The sequence below is a fragment of the Kogia breviceps genome, chromosome 5, assembly GCF_026419965.1.
Source record: "Kogia breviceps isolate mKogBre1 chromosome 5, mKogBre1 haplotype 1, whole genome shotgun sequence".
NCBI lineage: Eukaryota > Metazoa > Chordata > Mammalia > Artiodactyla > Physeteridae > Kogia > Kogia breviceps.
In genome coordinates this window covers 30,730,195-30,750,783 of record NC_081314.1, presented here as the reverse complement: position 1 = coordinate 30,750,783, position 20,589 = coordinate 30,730,195, and positions in this window count along the sequence as shown.

Sequence of the window (20,589 nt, the reverse complement as noted above, 5' to 3'; positions counted from 1 at the left end):
CCACTGGTAACTAGAATTCATCTTAGAAAAAGAATTTTATCTTTTTGTTTGAAAAAATCGTTTGATTAGTTCTTGGGGTGTGTGCTGTTCACTGATGTTCCTGGTTCTCCTCCTTCTGGCAGATGGTAGGATATGCCACCCCCCTCTTGAAGTCAGGTATGGACACGTGAGTGGAAGTGACCCATGGAGGACCTTATGAACCAGGAAACAAGTTAGTCACATTCTCTTTCCCCCGCCATGTTGACAGTTACATTTTCAACAGTGGAGTGTCCATCAGCTCATGGCCTTTGAGGGAAGATGATGTAGAACAAAGCCCCCATCTGACCTATAATGAACTATGTCATGAGCAAGAAATAACCTTTCTTGTTTTAAAGCACTACTCTTTGGGGTTGCTTGTTACCACAGCATAACTTAGCCCATCCTAACTACACTGTACCTTAAGGTGTCAGAGGAGACCCCAGGGACTGGGTGTAGATGTGATGGCTCTGCATGGGACCAGAGGAAAGAATATTTTGCCCCGTTGATAGAGGAAGAGCAGGAATACAGAGGTGGAGCCAGCAAATGGGGAAAGGCTGTGTGATCTAAGGGCATTGGCATATGCTTTCTATTTTTGCAACAGTCTCCACTGAAATAAGACTTCAGCTTGTCCCTCACAGCAAATTGTTCTGCTTTTCTTGGGCAACACCAGATTCAACTGAGAGAATGATATTGTTGCAGGAAGGGGGACCCATTCCAGAGCCTGAGAGTGGGATCTTGTCTAACACTCAGAAATGAACTGTCCAAGGAGACGCTGACAAAGCAAAAGACTTTATTGGGAAGGGGCACCAGGGCAAACAGCAGTAGGGTAAGGGAACCCAGGAGAACTGCTCTGCCACGTGGCTCATGGTCTTAGGTTTTATGGGTATGGGGTTAGTTTCCAAATGGGTTGGTTAGTTCCCAATCATCTTGCTTGGGCCATATTTGGTCTGACTCAGGGTCCTTCCTGGTGGCTTATGCACCTATCAGCCAAGATGTGTTCCAGCATGAAGGATTCTGGGAGGTTGGTAGGACATATCATCTCCTCCCTCCTGCTTTCAGCCCCTCCCAAATTCTCCCGGTTAGTTTTCAGTGGCAGCACCATGTTCCTTATTGGGACCTCCTGCTGTGAGGCACCTCGGGCAAGTGGTTATCCTTGTGTCTGGCTAAGGTGGGCAGTTTTGGTCAACGTTTCCCTAACAGTATTACCCAGGAAAAGCCAAGGCACTGAAGAGCCTTTCAGATTTGTAAAATATTCCATTCTGATATTTAGCCCCATTGATGAAAATAATCCTTGGGTATGTATGAGGCCTTTCATTTTTGTAAAGGTGCCACAGTTACATAATTAAAAAGTCAGGATAGGTGACCCTGGCATAAGTTCTCACAGGTTGATCAGATCTAAGTTAGCTGTAAAATGAAGTAGAAGGGGTCCCCAGCCCTGTTCCATACCAGGGAACTTCGTCCCTTCATGCCCCTGCCAACTCCAGAACCGCAGGCTGTGGCTTCCACAGATCACCAGAGACAAAAAGCCCAGGGGGGGCTTCCCTGGTGGCGCAGTGGTTGAGAATCCGCCTGCCGATGCAGGGAACACGGGTTCGTGCCCCGGTCCGGGAAGATCCCACGTGCCGCGGAGCGGCTGGGCCCGTGAGCCATGGCCGCTGAGCCTGCGCGTCCGGAGCCTGTGCTCCGCAACGGGAGAGGCCACAACAGTGAGAGGCCCGCGTACCACAAAAAAAAAAAAAAAAAAAAAAAAAGCCCAGGGGTTCAAAGCCTGGATGCTGGGATCAGAAGGCTGGTTTTGACTCCTTGCCATCACTTAGCTGGATGGTTAAGCCCGTGACTTAACCTCTCTGAGGTTCACTTTCCTATCTTCAAAATATGGAAACTACTGTTCACCTCACAGGGTTGTTATAAAGAATGAATGAAATACTGTATGTAAATTGCCTACACTTAGTAAATGCTGCCTATCTTGTAGTAAGCTTTCAATAAATGATAGCAATTACCTCTTTGAAGAATAACTTTTTATGTGATTCAGGTTTGTTTTTGCTTTGCTGTAGGATATAACATTTCCTTGTTGCTGTTGATTTTATCATGATATCATTATTATGATGGACTTTTATTCCTAGGGAATAAACTGATTGCGGTATTAGGTCCATTTTTTAATTGGTATAGGAGCCACAAAGTGAGGTTTGGAGAGAAAGAAGGAACTCATGTCCTGAATGTAAGACCCTCTACACTAAGTTAGAAGTATTGCCTGTCATCCAATTACCCCACTTTCCCCAAGTGTACCCTCTGAACCCTGTATGTCCTATGTGGGCCTGCACAATCTAGCACCTTCCTATCTGCCACCGCCTTACCTTACACACAGCTACCCATGAGCTGTGCTCAGTGCACACTGGTGTGTTTAACATTGACAGGCTTCAAGCAAGACTTGCTCCTTCCCAGGCCTCTACTCTGTGTCTAGAATGTTCTTCCATATTCCCCGCCCTTTGCTAACAACTACACATCCTCCAGAATGCAGCTTAGCTCCTACCCAGGGTATGTGGGTACCCAGCGGCTGACAGATCCAGAGACGAGTGGAACTGGACAAATGATGACTGTCAATCATAGAGCCTGAGGACCCCAGTGGGGCCAGTTCCTTACCCTCACTAAGCCTCATTTCCTCATCTACAAGGTGCAAGAACAATGCATCTACCTTTCTTGGGCAATTATGAAGATGAAATGAGATCCTGAGAGGAGCAAGCCCGGCAGTGCCTGTCACACCGTAGTTCTGTCCCCTCCGCATTCTCCCATGGAGCTGACCCTCTCCGTCCTGAGTGGACTCATGATGGGGGACAGAGGCAGAAACCTCCACGCAGTCAGGGCTCCCAGCCTGATGCATGGTCTGTGCTCCCAAGAGAAGCCCGTTCCCCGACCAGCTCTGCAGCCACTCCTCACTTGAAGTGCTGCCCTTTGTCACCACAATAGAGGATCCTTACCCTCCCTTGTGACCCCACTGGAGTCTTGTCCTCTCAGATGACCACAGGGGTTCATTACTCACAGTAATTCTCACCACCGCCACTAGAAGGGAGCACAGCTAGGCTTTGTGGTGGCCTCGGGGGCACGTCACTGCTCTTTTAGGGAACTACATCAGGTGCTCTCGGGAGAGCTCCATCAGAGTGTGGTTCTCAAACTTAAGTGATCATCAGAGTCACCTGGAGGGCTTGTTAAACCACAGATTGCCAGGCCCAACCCTGATTCAGGAGGTCTGCATTTCCCAGGTGGTGCTGATGCTGCCGGTCCAGGACCACAGCTCAGAATGTCTGCGATGGGGAAGCAAGCCCGGGAGGGCTTACCCCACAGCCACTTCCTCCTGCCCTTTCCGCTCTCCTGAGGGTCTGAGGCAGGGCCCAGGCTGCTCTCCCATGGCTTCTGCTGTGTTCTCCTGCTGCTAGGGGCTTCCTGGAACCTCGTACCATCTGTGTCCTCTTCTGGTTCCCTGACAGGAACTCCTCTCACCCCACTCCTGTTCTCTTTCCTCTTCTCTTTCTCTCTCCCTGGGAACCATGTCTGTCTTGCTCACCACAGTGACCCTAAGCACCTAATGCAGTGCCTGGAGAACAAGGACCCGTAAATAAGTGCTGAACCAACCAGATGGCCTCCTTGCACACCAGTTCTCGTATCAGTCAGGACAGACCAGGTTATGCTGCTGTAACAAATAGCTTCCAAGTCTCAGTGGCTCAGACGTCAAAGGTTTACTTCATTTGCACTGCGTGTCCATTGCAGGCTGGCAGGGTGCTGTCCCTGCGCTCACTTCAGGACCTGGTCTGAGACGCCTGTACCACGTGGAACGCTACTGGTGAGACAGCAGGACTAAGGGCACATGGAAAAGCTCACACCAACTCTTATGTGATTCCACCCAGCAGTAATGCACATATCTGGCTCGGATTTCACTGGCCAGTCCAGTCACATTGCCGTGTCTGACTTCAGAGAGGTAGGAAGTACAGCCTTCCTACACACCCAGCACTGCCACCACAAGCAGGGAAGGAGAACGGGACTTCAAGAGAGCAGCCCCATGCCTCCCACTCCTACCTGTAGCCCTGATTGCTACCCTGGTGTCCAAACTTGTATTTCCAAATGCCTACTAGACATTTATACCTGGCAGATCCTCTAGATGTTGTTTTTAAAACTGAATATGCCCCCATCAAGCTCCCTTTTCTTGCTTTGTCTGTATTACTGGGTTTTGCCCAGGAAAAACCTATGGGTTCTAAACTTGGCCTTGTCTTTGCCATCTCCTTGCCCTTGCACAGCTAATCAATTGCCACATCCAGCCAATTATATGCCTCTTATACCTCAGTGCTTGAATCCTATCTTATACCCTGCCCTAAGTTACCCACTCCTATTCATTCATCCCACAAACAGGTATAAATACCCACCATGTGCCAGGAACTACACTGGACTCTGGAGATACAACAGTATGACAGAGTCCCAGCACTGGCCTCATGGAGCTTACAGTTGGAATGGTACAACTTGACTATACAAGGAATCATGTAGTTATGGTTGTAATACAGGCTATAATGGAGAAGAAAGGAGGGTGGGGAACATGTTCCAGGCAAAGGAATTCCAGTGTAGAACCTCATTGCCTCTTTTCCAGAACTGCTGCAGAAGCCTCCTCTATGGTACTGCCTTCTCCCTCTTTCTGTCCAGTACTGCAAAAGATTAGGAAGGGTAGGAGTAGTGCTCCTCTGCAAAGGACTTTCTATGCCATCCCTTACTGAAAGGTTTTCAATGAGTCTCCACTGCCTCAAAATAAAGTGATTCACAAGGTCCTCCAATTTCAACCTAACCTGTCTTTCTGCCGTTGTTTCCCACTTTTCTCCCCTCACTGATGGTCAAGCCAAACCAAATTGCTTACAGTTCTCTTCACACACCCTCCACACTTTCCAGCTTCCAGCCCTTATCTCTGCCTGGAATATCTCCCAATTCCTTGGGTAAAGATCTCACCCATTCTTCAGATGCCACCTCATCCATGAAGCTTTTCCTTGTAAACCTATCATAAGTAACTTCTCTCTCCAGTTAATGCCAATGACACTTGATCTGACTTTTTCTAAGTATCTTTTGTGACTTATGTCAATGTGCATCCCCCAGGAGACCATAATTTTCTTTAAAAAGGAGATATGGCTGTGACAGCTTTCTGTTTCTCACAGGACTCACCACAGGGTTTTGCACAGAATAAGTTGCAGCTGCATGACTGTAGACTCCATCACTACTCCCATGGTCTGGTCCCAGGAATCCAGGCAATTTGCTACCCTCTGCTCCCTTTTCTCCTTTTCTCATAGCAGGAGCCCCTAGAATGGTTTGAGAGATCCCCTCACTTCTCAGGGGGAGATCCATAAGCTATATTCTGTTGCATCTACTCCCTGGAACTTTCTTCAATCTCTCAGTAAACTTTTGCTACCAAGCAAGATACATGCTCCTCTCTCCCCAGCCTAGCCCACCCATTATTTGCTGGTTTTGAAAGGACATATTTCTACTTCTCTGCAGGGGATAAGGGGGTAAGGACTGGTGGGTGAGCACAAGCTCATCGTGCCTTTGGAGACTGCCTGGCTTTGTTTAAATCCTAGCTCTCCAGCCTTAAGCTCAGGGAGATTCTTTTCATTCATCTGCGTAATGGGGATATCCATGCTCCTGCCCCAGACAGAGTGGGAAAATACATAGGAAGTGCTTTGGGCATTGATTCCTCCAACAAATATCTTAATAAATGATCATTGTTACTCCAGTGTGTTCCCTCCCCATCCCCTGCCTCTTAACCTCTCTATCCACATGGAACTGCCAGCCTATGCCCATTACTGCCCCCCTCCACTTCCTCCTCTCCTGTCCACCCTTCCCCTCCTCCCCATGGGCCCCACTGTGCCCTCCTGAGGAAGGGTGGAAGCAGGTGCTAGAGCGAGAGTGAAATGGACCCCTGACTTCAAACTCAGCCATTTCAATTTGCAGCATCTCTCGTCTGGAGAGCAGAGAGCTTTCAGTTCAGGGCCCACGAGCATGCTCTTTGGCTCCCCTGGGCCACACCTGATCTGACCATCACTCTTGCCCCTCCCAGCCCCTCCGTGGACTCCTGTTCCAGGCCGGCTCACTCCCCACAGGAGCCCACAGGAACAGGAATGAAAAGTCCCTCTCTCCCTTGTCCAAAGCCTGAAGATTTGGGCCTGGCAGTGTTCCAGTGAACCACATTGCAAATGTCCTGGTAAATTTTATACAGCAATAAGGAAGATCCCTGGATAGTCACAGCAAAGGTTTTAATGGGTGGACTGTAACCCACTCCACTGTGTTCTAGGCCTGAGTTTGGCAGGCACAGGCTGTGGGACCTCAAACTGCTAGACCTCCGGGGGCCTGGGTTAGGCCAGCAGGAAATGTTCTCCAGTTCCCTTCAACACAAACATTCTGGGAGTCTAGAGGTAGGCACAGAGCTTATGAAATCTTCAGACACAAGCTTTCATGGGTGATCTGGGGCCACATCAGTACTATGACCCAACACCAAAGATGCTCATTCCAGAGGCCCTCGAGGCCATGCAGCTGGAAAGCACCAGTTATGATCAGTCAAGGGTATCCAATAGCAAGAATATTAGGAATAATGGATATCATAATGCCAGCCACTGAGCTAAGGTTCATATGCATTAACCCTTTAATCCTCACAACAGTCCTAGAAAGCACTGTCACAGAGGAGGAAACAGAGATGGCCTTACGCCGAATGGATGCCTGGACAGCTCTCTTCATCCCTGGCTCCACAGGGGGACTGACTTTTAGATCTAAACAGCAGCAGCCAGCCACATTTTATACTATATACAAATGTTAGGAATCACTGATTTATTATATTAATGCTCGCTATTTTAGTAGGGGAAGGGGATCTTGTTTGTGTGTGTGTGTATTAAGAAGCACTCTGTCCCTCTTCTTGGTTATCACACCTAAGAAGCGACCCATTGATTGGTCTCCATGGCCAACAGCCAAGCGCCTGATACACACTTCTGAGTGCCTTGCACCAAAATAAGTCCAATTGAGTAATGTGACATTCTGATGTCTGTTAACTACAGACATGCTTATTTTACAGTTTGTTCCTTAAAACTGTACCTGATCTTTAAAATGATAAAAGAGCTAACATTTCTGAGCACTGGCCATGTGCCAGACCCTCACCCCATCACACAGATGCTACCTCACTCCCTCCCACAGCCCCCAGGGCAGAGACCATCGGCAATGCTCTCACTAACAGAGGAGGAAGGAGGCTGGGGCACGGAGGCGGCTCGCTGAGGTCCCACAGCTAGGAAGCAGCATTGTCTGCCTCCGGAACCCGTGCTCTTAACCACGCAGCACACTGGGGTAAGAGTAGCCGACATACTTTACAATGTTGATTTAGGGCTTCCCTGGTGGCGCAGTGGTTGAGAATCCGCCTGCCGATGCAGGGGACACGGGTTCGTGCCCCGGTGCGGGAGGATCCCACGTGCCGCGGTACGGCTGGGCCCGCGAGCCATGGCCGCTAGGCCTGCGCGTCCGGAGCCTGTGCTCGGCAATGGGAGAGGCCACAACAGTGAGAGGCCCGCATACCGCAAAAAAAAAAAAAAAAAAAAAAAAAAAAAAAAAAAAAAAGTTGATTTAAAAATACAGAGTATTAAGGTCAGAGAGAGCAAAAGGAGGAAATCCATGAGCTAATGGGGATCCGGTCTTTCCAGCAGAAATCCTCCCTGATTCCCCTTGAGAATGAAAGCCTCAAGCCACAGGAAAGCAAAGGCATGAAAGGGCCGGGAGGGGGTAGGGAGCTTTGTGTCTCACCTCAACGCCTTTCCTTTCTTCAAATTCACTTGTCTTTCCTGAACCCACACTAATCTGTTCCAACAATGCCCCGTCTCCCTGTTTCAAAAACCTGTCATCTGTCCTAGTGGATGATTTTTATTGACATCCTCTTCTCTTTGAGACTCCTCACTAATAGGAATGCATATTAGGAATTTATAAACTTGCTTTCAAAGACGCCACAGGAAGTATACAATTTTTCACACGTCGCTTTGTCCCCTTCTAAGAAAAAAATAAGCCTGCAGTGGAATATAGTGAGTTAAAGAAAAGGTCTTAAGTGATAGCAATTGATTTTCTGTGAAGTCTTCCCTTAGAATGCCTTTTAGAGAACAGCAGGGGTCCCCCCACACTTCCCAGGGGTTCTCAGAACCATTCCTCCCTCTCATCTTGCAAGTCTGAGCTGGCACGAGGTGTCAAGCCACACGGGAGAGCGGTGGGGGGAGCTCAGTCCAGCCTTCATTATCCATTCAGGGAGGACAGCACGGGGCTGAGCTGCCTGAAACCAGCTCTTGTGTCACACGCCAGCAGCATCAAGTCAGACAATGTGGACACAATCACCGCTTTTAATTTCAAGTTGGGGGGTGGGAGGACTACCATTTTAAGACCTTGTAATACGGCTTCTCTATTAGGACTGATTTCAGAGCCTCCTGGAGGATACAGCCCATGTCACTGATGATTTCTGGATCCTCTTCTTCACAATGGAGAAAGCATTACAAACTATAGGCATATCCAGGTTCACCTGCACTTTCTTCCTAAGGAAAGCCATTTGTTTTCAAAATTTTAAGAGATGTACTTTAGACCAGTGCTGGTCAATAGAGATATAATGGGGACCACATCCAATTTTCCAGTAGTCATGTTAAAAAAGATAAAAAGAAATAGGTAATAAATAGGTGCATAATTTTAATAATGCATTCTATTTAACTCAGTATAACCCAAACAACATCTTAACATGTAATAGACATTTTGAAAATTACTAATGAGCTATTCTGCATTCTTTTTTCCATACTAAATCTCTGACCTCAGATGTGTATCTTACAAGCACAGCACATCTCATTTGGGACCAGTCACATTTCAAGTGCTCTTTAAGGAACACGTGGCTCATGGCTGTTGTACTGAGCTAGGCGGATATAGATGTTGCTGAATCTATATGTGTCCATCCATGTATACGTTGCTTTAAGCAGATCTTAATAAAATTCAAGGTGCATGTAAAAACAGAACATGTAACCCTGTACTAATCTTTCCACTTGCTCTCAAGCAAATTGCAAACACCTTGGAGGAAAGGATCCAACCCATAGCCAGCTGTGTATTTCTTTGTTTATAAGTGATGTTGATAATTTATGATGATTAGACTTATCTGGTTTTATGGTTTCTAGATCCAATTACTGGTCTGTTTGTCAAATTTTATCTTACTCTATTTCCAAGCATTTGATTTTTGCATGGATCTCCACACTCTTATATCCAGCCATCTATATCCAACCTCTCCACTTAAAGATCTCAAACTCAACATATCCAAGACTGAATTTTTTAAAAAATTTTATCGAAATGTAGTTGATTTACAATGTTGTGTTAGTCTCAGGTATACTGCAAAGTGATTCATTATATATCCATTCTTTTTCATATTCTTTTCCATTATCAGTTATTGCAAGATATTGAATATAGTTCCCTGGGCCGTAAGTAAGTCCTTGTTGGTTACCTATTTTATATATAGTAGTGTGTACATTATAATCCCAAACTCCTAATTTATCTCTCCCCCCCTTTCACCTTTGGTAACTGTAAGTTTGTCTTCTATGTCTGTGAGTCTATTTCCGTTTCGTAAATAAGTTCATTTGTATCACTTTTTTTGATTCCACATATAAGCAGTATCATATATTTGTCTTTCTCTTATGACTTACTTCACTTAGTATGACCATCTCTAGGTCCATCCATGTTGCAATTTAAATTTAAATCCAATCCAATCCATCCAATGCAAATGGCATTATTTCCTTCTCTTTTACGGCTGAGTAGCATTCCATTGTAAACACACCACATCTTCTCTATCCATTCATCTGCTGAAGGACATTCAGGTTGCTTCCATCCAAGACAGGATTTTTGATCCATCCTCCGCTCCCCACCAAAAAGGAAAACACTGGCTCCACCCACAGCTTTCAGCATTGGTTGACGGCAATCTTTGAAGTTACTCAGGCCAAAAACTTTAGAGTCATCTTGATTCCTCTATTTCTCTCAAGCCACGCATCCAATCCATCAACACATTACGTTGGCTCTCCCTTAAAATTTATCCAGAAGCCACCACTTCTCACCATTACCACTCTGGTCTAAGCAACCACCCTCTCAACTCAGGATGCAGAAGACTCTTTCTAAACCCCAAGTCGGATCTAGCTGTCTGGCTCTGAAAACTCTCTGCTGACTCTCTGTCTCACAACCAGTAGAAACCCGTACTAACAATGCCCTATAACACTAAATGTGATCTGCCCCACCCCCATTACTTCTCAGACCTGTCTCCCTCACTCCCGCCTCACTCTCTCTGCTCCAGGCACCTTGGCCTCCTTGGATATGCCAGGTGTGCCCTTGCCTCAGGACCTGTGCTCCTGCAGGCTCTCTCCCTCAAGGTGGCCACGTGGCTCAACCCCTTATCTGCTTCAAGTCTTCTAAAGGGGTGCCTTCTCTGACCAATCTGCTTCCTCCTACCCTCTCTTTCCAGTCTATTTCCCACGTCCACATTCCTGGTCCTCCTCATCCTGACCTACTTCTTCCATAGCCCCTCAACACTCCCCCCGCAGGTATCCACACGGCTCACTCACCCTTCACCTGGCACAGGGGAAGCACTCAGTAAATATGTGATGAACGAGTGAATCTCTGTTAGGCAAAATAAAGTACTTCAGTAGAATTGTCAAAAGCTTAAAAATACCTATTGAGCTTTCCTTCTCACATCCTCCACAGAAAATTTATGGGCAATTTTGTTCAGTGTTCAGTGGTTTTATTACAGAAAAATGCAGGACCAGTTCTTCACAAATTTACAGAATCAATAAAATTTCTCTTTACCTTCCGACCTTGTTTTTCAATATTGTGTGCCCATCTCCTTGACTTTCTGTCTTGTGTTTATTGAACAGCAGTTTCAGCCAGTTAGCATGAATACAACAAGACAGTGATGGATGTTCTATATCTTCATTGTTCAGTGTGGTAGCCAGCAGCCACATGTGGTTATTGAGCACTTGAAATGTGGCTAGCACAAGCAAGGAACTGAAGTTTTAATTAAGAAACAACTGTAATTGATTTAAATTTAAATAGCCACATGTGCCTAGTGGCTACCATATTGGAAAGTACAGCTCCATCTTTAAAGAACATGTATAAGCTCTTTGAGGAAAGATATATTTCTTACAAAGTGCCCTTACAAATAACTCATTCATCATTATATGAATTAGCAAGAAAATCAGTGTTTCCTCTTTTATTTTTATTTTTTTTGAAGTATAGTTGATTTACAATGTTGTGTTAATTTCTGCTGTACAGCAAAGTGATTCACTTATACATATATATACATTCTTTTTTTATATTCTTTTCCATTATGGTCTATCACAGGACACTGAATATAGTTCCCTGTGCTATACAGTAGGACCTTGTTGTGTATCCATTCTATTTATAATAGTTTGCATCTGCTAATTCCAAACTCCCAATCCATCCATTCCGTAAACCCCTCTCTCCCTTGGCAACCACAAGTCTGTTCTTTATGTCTGTGAGTCTGTTTCTGTTTTGTAGATAGGTTCACTTGTGCCACATTTTAGATTCCACATACAAGCAATATCATATGATATTTGTCTTTCTCTTTCTGACTTACTTCACTTAGCATGATAATCTCTAGATCCATCCACATTGCTGCAAATGGCATTATTTCATTCTTTTTAATGGCTGAGTAGTATTCCATTGTATATATGTACATCTTTATCCATTCCTCTGTCGATGTATATTTAGGTTGTCTCCATGTCTTGGCTATTGTGAATAGTGTTGCTATGAACATAGGGATGCGTATATCTTCTTGAATTATAGTGTTGTCCAGATATGCGCCCAGGACGAACCTTTTTGAGGAAGCTTTTTGAGGAACCTCCATACTGTTTTCCATAGTGGCTGCACCAACTTACATTCCCACCAACAGTGTAGGAGGGTTCCCTTTTCTCCAAAGCCTCTCCAGCATTTGTTATTTGTAGACTTTTTATGATGGCCCTTCTGACTGGTGTGAGGTGGTACTTCACTGTAGTTTTTGGGGGTTTTTTGTTTTTATTTATTTATTTATTTATTTATTTACTTTTGGCTGTGTTGGGTCTTTGTTGCTGCACGTGGGCTTTCCTCTAGTTGTGGCGAGCGGGGGCTACTCTTCGTTGTGGTGCACGGGCCTCTCACTGTGGTGGCCTCTCTTGTTGCGGAGCACGGGCTCTAGGCGCACGGGCTTCAGTAGTTGTGGTATGCGGGCTCAGTAGTTGTGGCTCGCTGGCTCTAGAGAGCAGGCTCAGTAGTTGTGGTGCATGGGCTTAGTTGCTCCACAGCATGTGGGATCTTCCCGGACCAGGGCTCGAACCTGTGACCCCTGCATTGGCAGGCAGATTCTTAATCACTGCACCACCAGGGAAGCCCCCTCACTGTAGTTTTGATTTGCATTTCTGTAATAATTAACAATGTTGAGCATCTTTTCATGTGCCTTTTGGCCATCTCTGTGTCTTCTTTGGAGAAATGTCTATTTAGATCTTCTGCCCATTTTTCAATTGGGGAGTTTTTTGTTGTTGTTGTTGAGTTATATGAGCTGTTTGTATATTTTGGAGATTAAGCCCTTGTCAGTTGCATTGTTTGCAAATGTTTTCTCCCATTCTGTAGGTTGTCTTTTTGTTTTGTTTATGGTTTCCTTTGCTGTGCAAAAGCTTGTAAGTTTGATTGGGTCCCATTTGTTTATTTTTGCTTTTATTTCTATTGCCTTGGGAGACTGACCTATGAAAATATCAGTATGATTTATGTCAGAGAATGTTTTGCCTATGTTCTAGGAGTCTTATGGTGTCTTGTCTTATGTTTAAGTCTAAGCCATTTTGGGTTTATTTTTGTGTATGATGTGAGGGTGTGTTCTAACATTATTAATTTACACGCAGCTATCCAGCTTTCCTAACACCACTTGCTGAAGAGACTGTCTTTTTCCCATTGTATATTCTTGCCTCCTTTGTCAAAGATTAATTTACCATAGGTGTGTGAGTATATTTCTGGGCTCTCTAATCTGTTCCATTGACCCATATGTCTGTTTTGATTACAAACAGCATACCATGCCATTTTGATTACTGTAGCTTTGTGGTATTGTCTGAAGCCTGGGAGGGTTATGTCCCCTGCTTTGTTCTTTTTCCTCAGGATTGCTTTGGCAGTTATAGGTCTTTTATGGTTCTGTATAAATTTTAGGATTATTTGTTCTAGTTCTGTGAAAAATGTAATTTGGGTAATTTGATAGGGATCACATTAAATCTGTAAATTGCTTTGGGTAGTACAACCATTTTAACAATATTAATTCTTCTAATCTAAGATCATGGGATATCTTTCCATTTCTTTGAATCATCTTCAATTTCCTTTATTAATGTTTTATAGTTCTTAGCATATAAGTCTTTCACCTCCTTGGTCAGGTTTATTCCTAAGTAATTTTTTTTTTGGTGTGATTTTAAAAGGTATTGCTCTTTTACATTCCCTTTCTGATATTTCACTGTTAGTGTAAAGAAATCCAACCGATTTCTGTATGTTAATCTTATATCCTGAGTATTTCCTCCTTATTAAGGATTTGGGAAAGTATCATAGGAAAACATGGCTTGAGAGTCAAATTTTAAATCAAATGCAAAGTTTTGAGTTAAATCCAAGATGGCCAGCCTTGGGGGGAAGGGAGTATGGAATGGGATCAGAGGTTTCCTCCCATCTCTTCCATGTTTCACTGCCAAGAACAGAGATGACAGTAATAATAACCTTCCTTCCTTAAGCACTGTACCAGGCAATGTGCAAGCAGTTTTTAAAATCAATTATCTCAGGAATTCCCTGGTGGTCCAGTGGTTAGGCCTCTGTGCTTTCACTGCTGAGGGCACAGGTTCAACCCCTGGTCAGGGAACTAAGATCCCACAGGCCATGCTGTGCAGCCAAAATAAATACATACATACATGAAAGAGTCATGATAGAAGAAGCAGAGCTGAAAATTAAAGGAAAATAATTTAAAAAGAAATCAATTATCAAGTTTTCACAATAACCCTGTGAGGCTGGTTAAACTATTTCCATCTTCATTACACAGATGGAGGAATGGAGACTCTCAGGGTACGACTCCCTGCACAGCTGGCCTAAGATGCTATCTGCCTAATCCCGGAGCCTGGCCACACTCCTCTCCCAGCGTTGCTGTTTAAGCCACAGCACAATAGAACGGTAACACAACATACTAGAGAGAAGGAGGTAGACATTCAGATAGTGAACTTGAGATTTTGTAGGGTTTATATGGTAGTGACAAGGTCAAGGGTAAAGCCCTGTGTATATAGTCTGAGGTAAGGTAGACAACCAGATAGTTGGAAGAACACACCTCACAGAACTAGTCAGATAAAAACCAAAGTTTTCTCATGGTTTCTATACGTAGGTCAAAATGGTGTGGCAAATTGTGAATGTATTCGAGCTTTTTGTTTGTTTTTTTCACTAGCAGGCATACTCAGCAGAAGATGTGGCCCTCCCCTTTCCTGCAGCTGATCTTTATTAGTGTTTACTGCTCACTAGTATAAACTGTGCTACTCAGAATTGGATTAGGGGGAAGATCTGGTCTAAATTAAAGCTGTAATAAATGAGCACCGTTTACATTTCCTCACACCCGGCCTTCTCCACACACACATCAAATTCCTCTGGAAATGAAATGCAAAATAAAACAAGGAAGGATTCTGTTCTTCATTAACATGTAATTATAAAGTGCTGGGGCTCCCCTGCTGGGTGGAGAAGGAAAGCCCACAGCAGGTGGGATGCTTGAGGGTGGGACACTCCTTGTTGCTCTTAACTATGGATGGAGTATCATTTTCACATCTTTACGGAGAGATGAATAACAATGAGGACTCTGATGGATCTCACCAGGCTCAAATCAAGATACTGGCAGGGCAGTGTTCCTTTTGGTGGGATCTGGGTGGGGTCTACTTCCTGCCTTTTCCAGCTTCTCAAAGCCACTTGCATTCCTTTGCTCAGGGCTGCCTTCTGCCACCTTCAAAGCCAGCATAAGCAAGTCGGGTCCTTCTTAAATCACATCACCCTGACCTTCTATAGTCACATCTGCCCGAGTCTTCTCCTACATGCTTCCATTTTTAAGGGCCCTGTGACTACATTTCCACCCCCACCCCCCAGATAACCTTCCTATTTTAAGATCATCTAATTAGCAACCTTAATTCCATTTGCAACCTTAATCCCCCTTTGCCAGGTAACCTACCATATTCCAGGGATTAGGATGCGGACATCTCGGGATGGGAATGATGGGAGGAATTATTCTTCCTACCACATATCCCAACTCCAGGAACCCTTCTGCCCTCTGGGACCTAAGATCCATTGTTCCCACGGCTAAGAACTTTCTGTCACCTTGCTTCATACCATCACTTCTGTCTTTTCCCAGCCAGAATTCCATGATCAGTTATTAAAATCGTGTCTTTCATACACCTTCAACTCCCTTGTTCCCCTTTCTTGCTTCATTGTTCTTACCTGGAAAAACCTGAAAGAGTTGGGTTAAATCCAACTCTCTGCATGCTCTGCACCTGCATCCATGCAGCTAAAAAAAATGGCCAGAGAAAATATACCAGTAGGACTGTCATGCTGCCCACCAATTGTACAACATCTCGCTGGTCTGTTCATTCTCCCACATGACAATTTCCCACCATTTTGTCCTTCAATTCTGGCCCCCCCTCTCCCATTCACCCTTTTAGCCAATGACCTTTTTCACCAAGAAAATAGAAGCAACCAGAGAGAAGTTCTGCAAATTCCCTCCATCACAGCTACCGACCCACTGCCCATATCCCCATGTCCTCTGCCTTCCATCCTCATGCTCCATAAACTCTATCCAAGGCCAGCACCTCCTCTTGTGTCTAAAATCCCAGTCCCCTGCCTCATCATTCCCAGCAGCACAAAAGCATGCATGATTTCTCTTATCCTAAAAACACACAACAAACTCTCTCTTGACCCCCACTAACCTTTCCTGCTACCCTCCCATTTCTCTGTTACCCTTTAGAGCAAAACTCCTCAGGAGAGTAACCTGATTTGCTGTGTCCAGTCCTCTCTTACAATTCTCTCTTAACCTTTTGCAGTAAGACTTTTGACTCCATCCCCTAATCCAACCTGTCCTTGTGGAGGTACCAAAATGACCTCCATGCTGGCAAATCCAAGGGTCCATTTTCAGTCCTAATATTACTTTGCATACCAGTTGTTCCATCATCCTTGAAGCACTTTCCTCACTTGACCTTCAGGACTCTCCTGGTTCTCCGCCTACTTCATTGGCCATTTTCAGTCTCCTTTGCTAGTTCCTCCTGGACTGAAGTTCCAGATCGGTCCTTGGTCCTCATGTCTTTTCTATCTACACTCCCCTCTGAATGAGCTCATCCACTTTCATGGCTTTAAATACATCTATATAGTGGTGATGCTCAAATGTGCATCTCCAAACCTAACATTCCCCCAGACTCCACACTCAGAGCCAGCCACGTACCTGACACAGGCACTGAAATGTCTGATAGACATCTCAAAACCCACCATGTTCAAAACCAGCTAGATCAAAACTTGATCTACCCACAGTCTGCCACATTTCAGTTAATGGCAGGTTCATCTTGTTGCTTAGTCATCGCATAGTGTCAGTGCTTGCAAACATTCTTGACTCCCCTCTTTTTCTTATCCATATCCCAACTACCCTGAATCCTTAACTTGGCTTTCAAGGTATCTCCAGGCTCTGTCAACTTCTCACCAACTCCACTGCTACCATCCTGGTCCAAGACACCATCGTCTGGCCTCAGTTATTATAAGAACCTCCTAACTGTTCCTCCTGTTTCCACCCTGGTCCCACCTCTGCAGTCTACTACAGCACAGCAGCCAGAGTAGTCCCTATAAAACCCAAGTCAAGGGCTTCCCTGGTGGTGCAGTGGTTGAGAGTCCACCTGCCAATGCAGGGGACACGGGTTCGTGCCCCAGTCTGGGAAGATCCCACATGCCGCAGAGCAGCTGGGCCCATGAGCCATGGCTGCTGAGCCTGCGCATCTGGAGCCTGTGCTCCGCAACGGGAGAGGCCACAACAGTGAGAGGCCCGCGTACCGCAAAAAAAAAAAAAAAAAAAAAAAAAAAAAAAAAAACCCAAGTCAAATTATGTCCCTTGTATACTCCGTGGTTCCTCATTTCACTCAGAGTAAAAGCCAAGGTCCTTAAAGGGCATACCTGGCCCTCGAAGTTCCAGCTCCCACTCACCTCTCACTGTCCTCCCCTTGCTCTCTCCACTCCAGCCACACTGGCCTCCTTGGAGTCTTTTTTAAACTCAGTTGGCATGCCACAGCCTCAGGGCTCTGGATTTGCTATTCTCTCTGCCTCGACTGCTCCCTTTCCCTTTCCCTCAGCCTCATATAACTGTGTGATTTGCTCCCTGTTAAAGCCATGTCCCCACAGAATCCTTCCTGGTCACTCAGCTCAAAATCACATGCCCTCATCACTCCCTATTCTACTTCCCTGCCTGATTCTTTCCCATAGGATTTATAGCCTTTAAAAAGACTATAAGATGTATTTATTTTGTATATCATCTGCATTCACTGGAATCTAAGCGCCATGAGGGCAGGATTTTGTTCACTGCTCTATGCCCAGAGCTTGGTACATAATAGGTGCTCAGAAAATATTAGTCAGGTGTGAAGGAATGTGTGGCTCTTTTTAAAAAGATCATTCTCCCGGACTTCCCTGGTGGTCCAGTGGTAAAGAATCTGCCTTGCAGTGTAGGGACATGGGTTAGATCCCTGGTCAGGGAATTAAGATCCCACATGCCGCGGGGCAACTAAGCCTCTGTGCCACAACTACTGAGCTCTCCCGCCTCAACTAGAGAGCCTGTGTGCTGCAAACTACAGAGCCCACGTGCTCTGGGACCTGCATGCCACAACTACGGAACCCATGCACGCTGGAGCCTGCGCGCCACAACTAGAGAAGAGAAAACCCGTGTACCACAACAAAAGATCCTGCGTGCCTCAATGAAGATTCCACGTGCCACAACTAAGACCTAACGCAGCCAAAAATAAATAAAATAAAATAAATAATAAATAAATCTTTAAAAAATAAGTAAAAAGATTATTCTCTGTCAGAAGCTGGACTGTTAAAAAAAATTCAGGGAATTTTAACCTATTATACACCTAAGCACATCACTCTAATTAAATAAATAAATTTAAAGGAATTGTAGTAAATATTATTCATTACCTACAAAAGCCATTTTCCTCTCTCCTCTCTCCCCTCTCCATGTTTTATGCTAATACAACTCTGACTTTGTTTGGGATGCATGTCCCTACCTCCAGGAGTTGAATTACAATGGGTCTAAGCCAGTTCTGGTGATTTTAGAAACTCATTTTTTTAGTCACTTTGCACCTACAGGTGGCCACGTACTCTTACTAAATGTGAAGAAGTTAGCTGGGGCACATCTGGGAAAGATTCTCCTCTCTGATGAAATCAAAGTTCTTTTCATCCTTTGCTTTCCTGCTCTGAATCTCCAGATATTTGGGGATATAACTTTTGAAGCTATGGAAGCAATTTGTGATGTACATTGACAAGCATAAGAAAGCAAACCTTCACTACGAGGATGGCAGAGCAGAAAGACACAAAGAGCCTGGGTCTTTGATGATACTGTTGAGCCTTTGGACCAAATTCTGGAAATACTTACTTTCAGACTTCCTGTTTTGTGAAAGACTTAAATATCTTTTTGCTTAAGCCTCTGCTTGTCAGGTGCTCTGCTGTTTTTAGCCAAAAGCATGCCTAATGGATATAGACCTAGGTGAATCTTGGGGTGAACTATGACATCAAGGGACACCATACCAGACTGAATGTATGCAGATTCACAAAGGTTCTCAAACCTCAGGGTGCATCAGAATCACCTGGCAAGCTTGTTAGAGTGCAGGTTCCAGGGCCCCACCTTCAGAGATTCCGAGGCAGGAGGCCCAGGGTGGCCAGGGGACACTGGCTATGGAGCCACAGAGGAGAATCACTCCAATGCCCTCCAAGAAAGAGCTTGCCTTTCAGCTGTGAGGAGCACAGCTGAAGACCTCCAGGGGTTAGCACCTACAGGATCCACCTTAGTTTCTAAGCCAAGGCCACACTCTTACCCCCAACCAGTTAAGTATGGTGGGAGTACTAGGACATGGCCATTTCTGCCCATAGAGAGGCTCTAATGGGCATTCTTTGCTCCAACCCCACTGGGTTGGCTGAGATTTTGTCAGATCTGTGTCATGCTCTGGGCACGTTCTGCCGAATTCCACTTCCTTCCCTTTTCCTTTCGCGGGTGTCAGATGGGCACTGTGGTGTGAAGGTCCCGTGCCCAATACCGCTGCCTCGCCTTTTGTCTCTCGCAGGCGTTGCTGCCCAATCAACCTCTTGTGCTCCTAATTCTTCCTTAGGGTCAGCTTCTGGAGGACCCAACTAACACAACAACATGTTTTAAGAAGCACCTAGGGATGATTCTAATGCAGGTGATCTGTGGTTAAAGTTTGGGAAATGCTAGTGTAGGATTTGGGGTAAGGAAAAATCCTTGCCCCAGCTCAGGGGATGGCGAGAGACGTTGTCTCTCAGACTCTGCCTCTGTGTCCTAGCCTTTTTATTCTTCTCTGGAGAGATTTCATTTTTTTCTCACCAGTACATCTAGCATAAACATTGGGCAAATGGGTCCAACCATAGTACCCATGAGAAAACTTTGTTGTACAAACTATTCACTTGTTGAACCACTTTACAAAAATTGTACGAAATTGTACAAAATGATTATGTGTGCAAGTTCACCTTGTTCCGGTGTTGTAGCATCTGTGTGGAGTGCTTGGCGATGCCTTTGCTTTTCACTGTCTGCAGCTGGAAGGCTCGTCTACAGTTCCAGTTTTCTTCTGGACACTCTCCTTTCAATCTTTGGGATAACAGGGGCTGGATAAGGGAAGTGGACACCCTGTGGGAGCAAGCATATCACAGAGGTCCACCACAAAGAGGACCCCCAATGTGGCAAATGCACTTTACCATGTTTCCTAGAACCAGCCTTACCTGAAGCTCACTTTTCAGGTGTCCACCTTTCAAAAGTGATTTTTACTAAAGTCCATCTTTGGATTAGTGCTGAAAAAGTGCAACTGACAGATACAGCCTAATCTAAATTTTTAAAATACTCATTGAATAGAATCAACCCCAAAAATATCAACAAAGAAAAAGAACAAATGGTTCCACTGTTATTCTTGATATTCTATCCATAATGTAAAGTGCCATTTTGTAGTATGAGTGGTTCAATACTGAGTTTGGATGAATGAGTGCTAATTTTTCCAACTGTCCTGGTGTAGATGTCCTGTGGAGGCAGCAAGGACACAAATAGCACCCATCCCTCTTTGTCCCCCCACCCACTGGGTTGCTAAAGCCAGGAGTCTTCCTCTCACGCATCTCTGACCTTAAAGACAAAGCTAAGTTGTATCCACCCTACTTCCTGATGAGGTCTCTAACTCATTCACTCTGTACCACCTCCACTGCCACCATTCTTGTCAAGGCCTCTGTCATCTCTCCTCT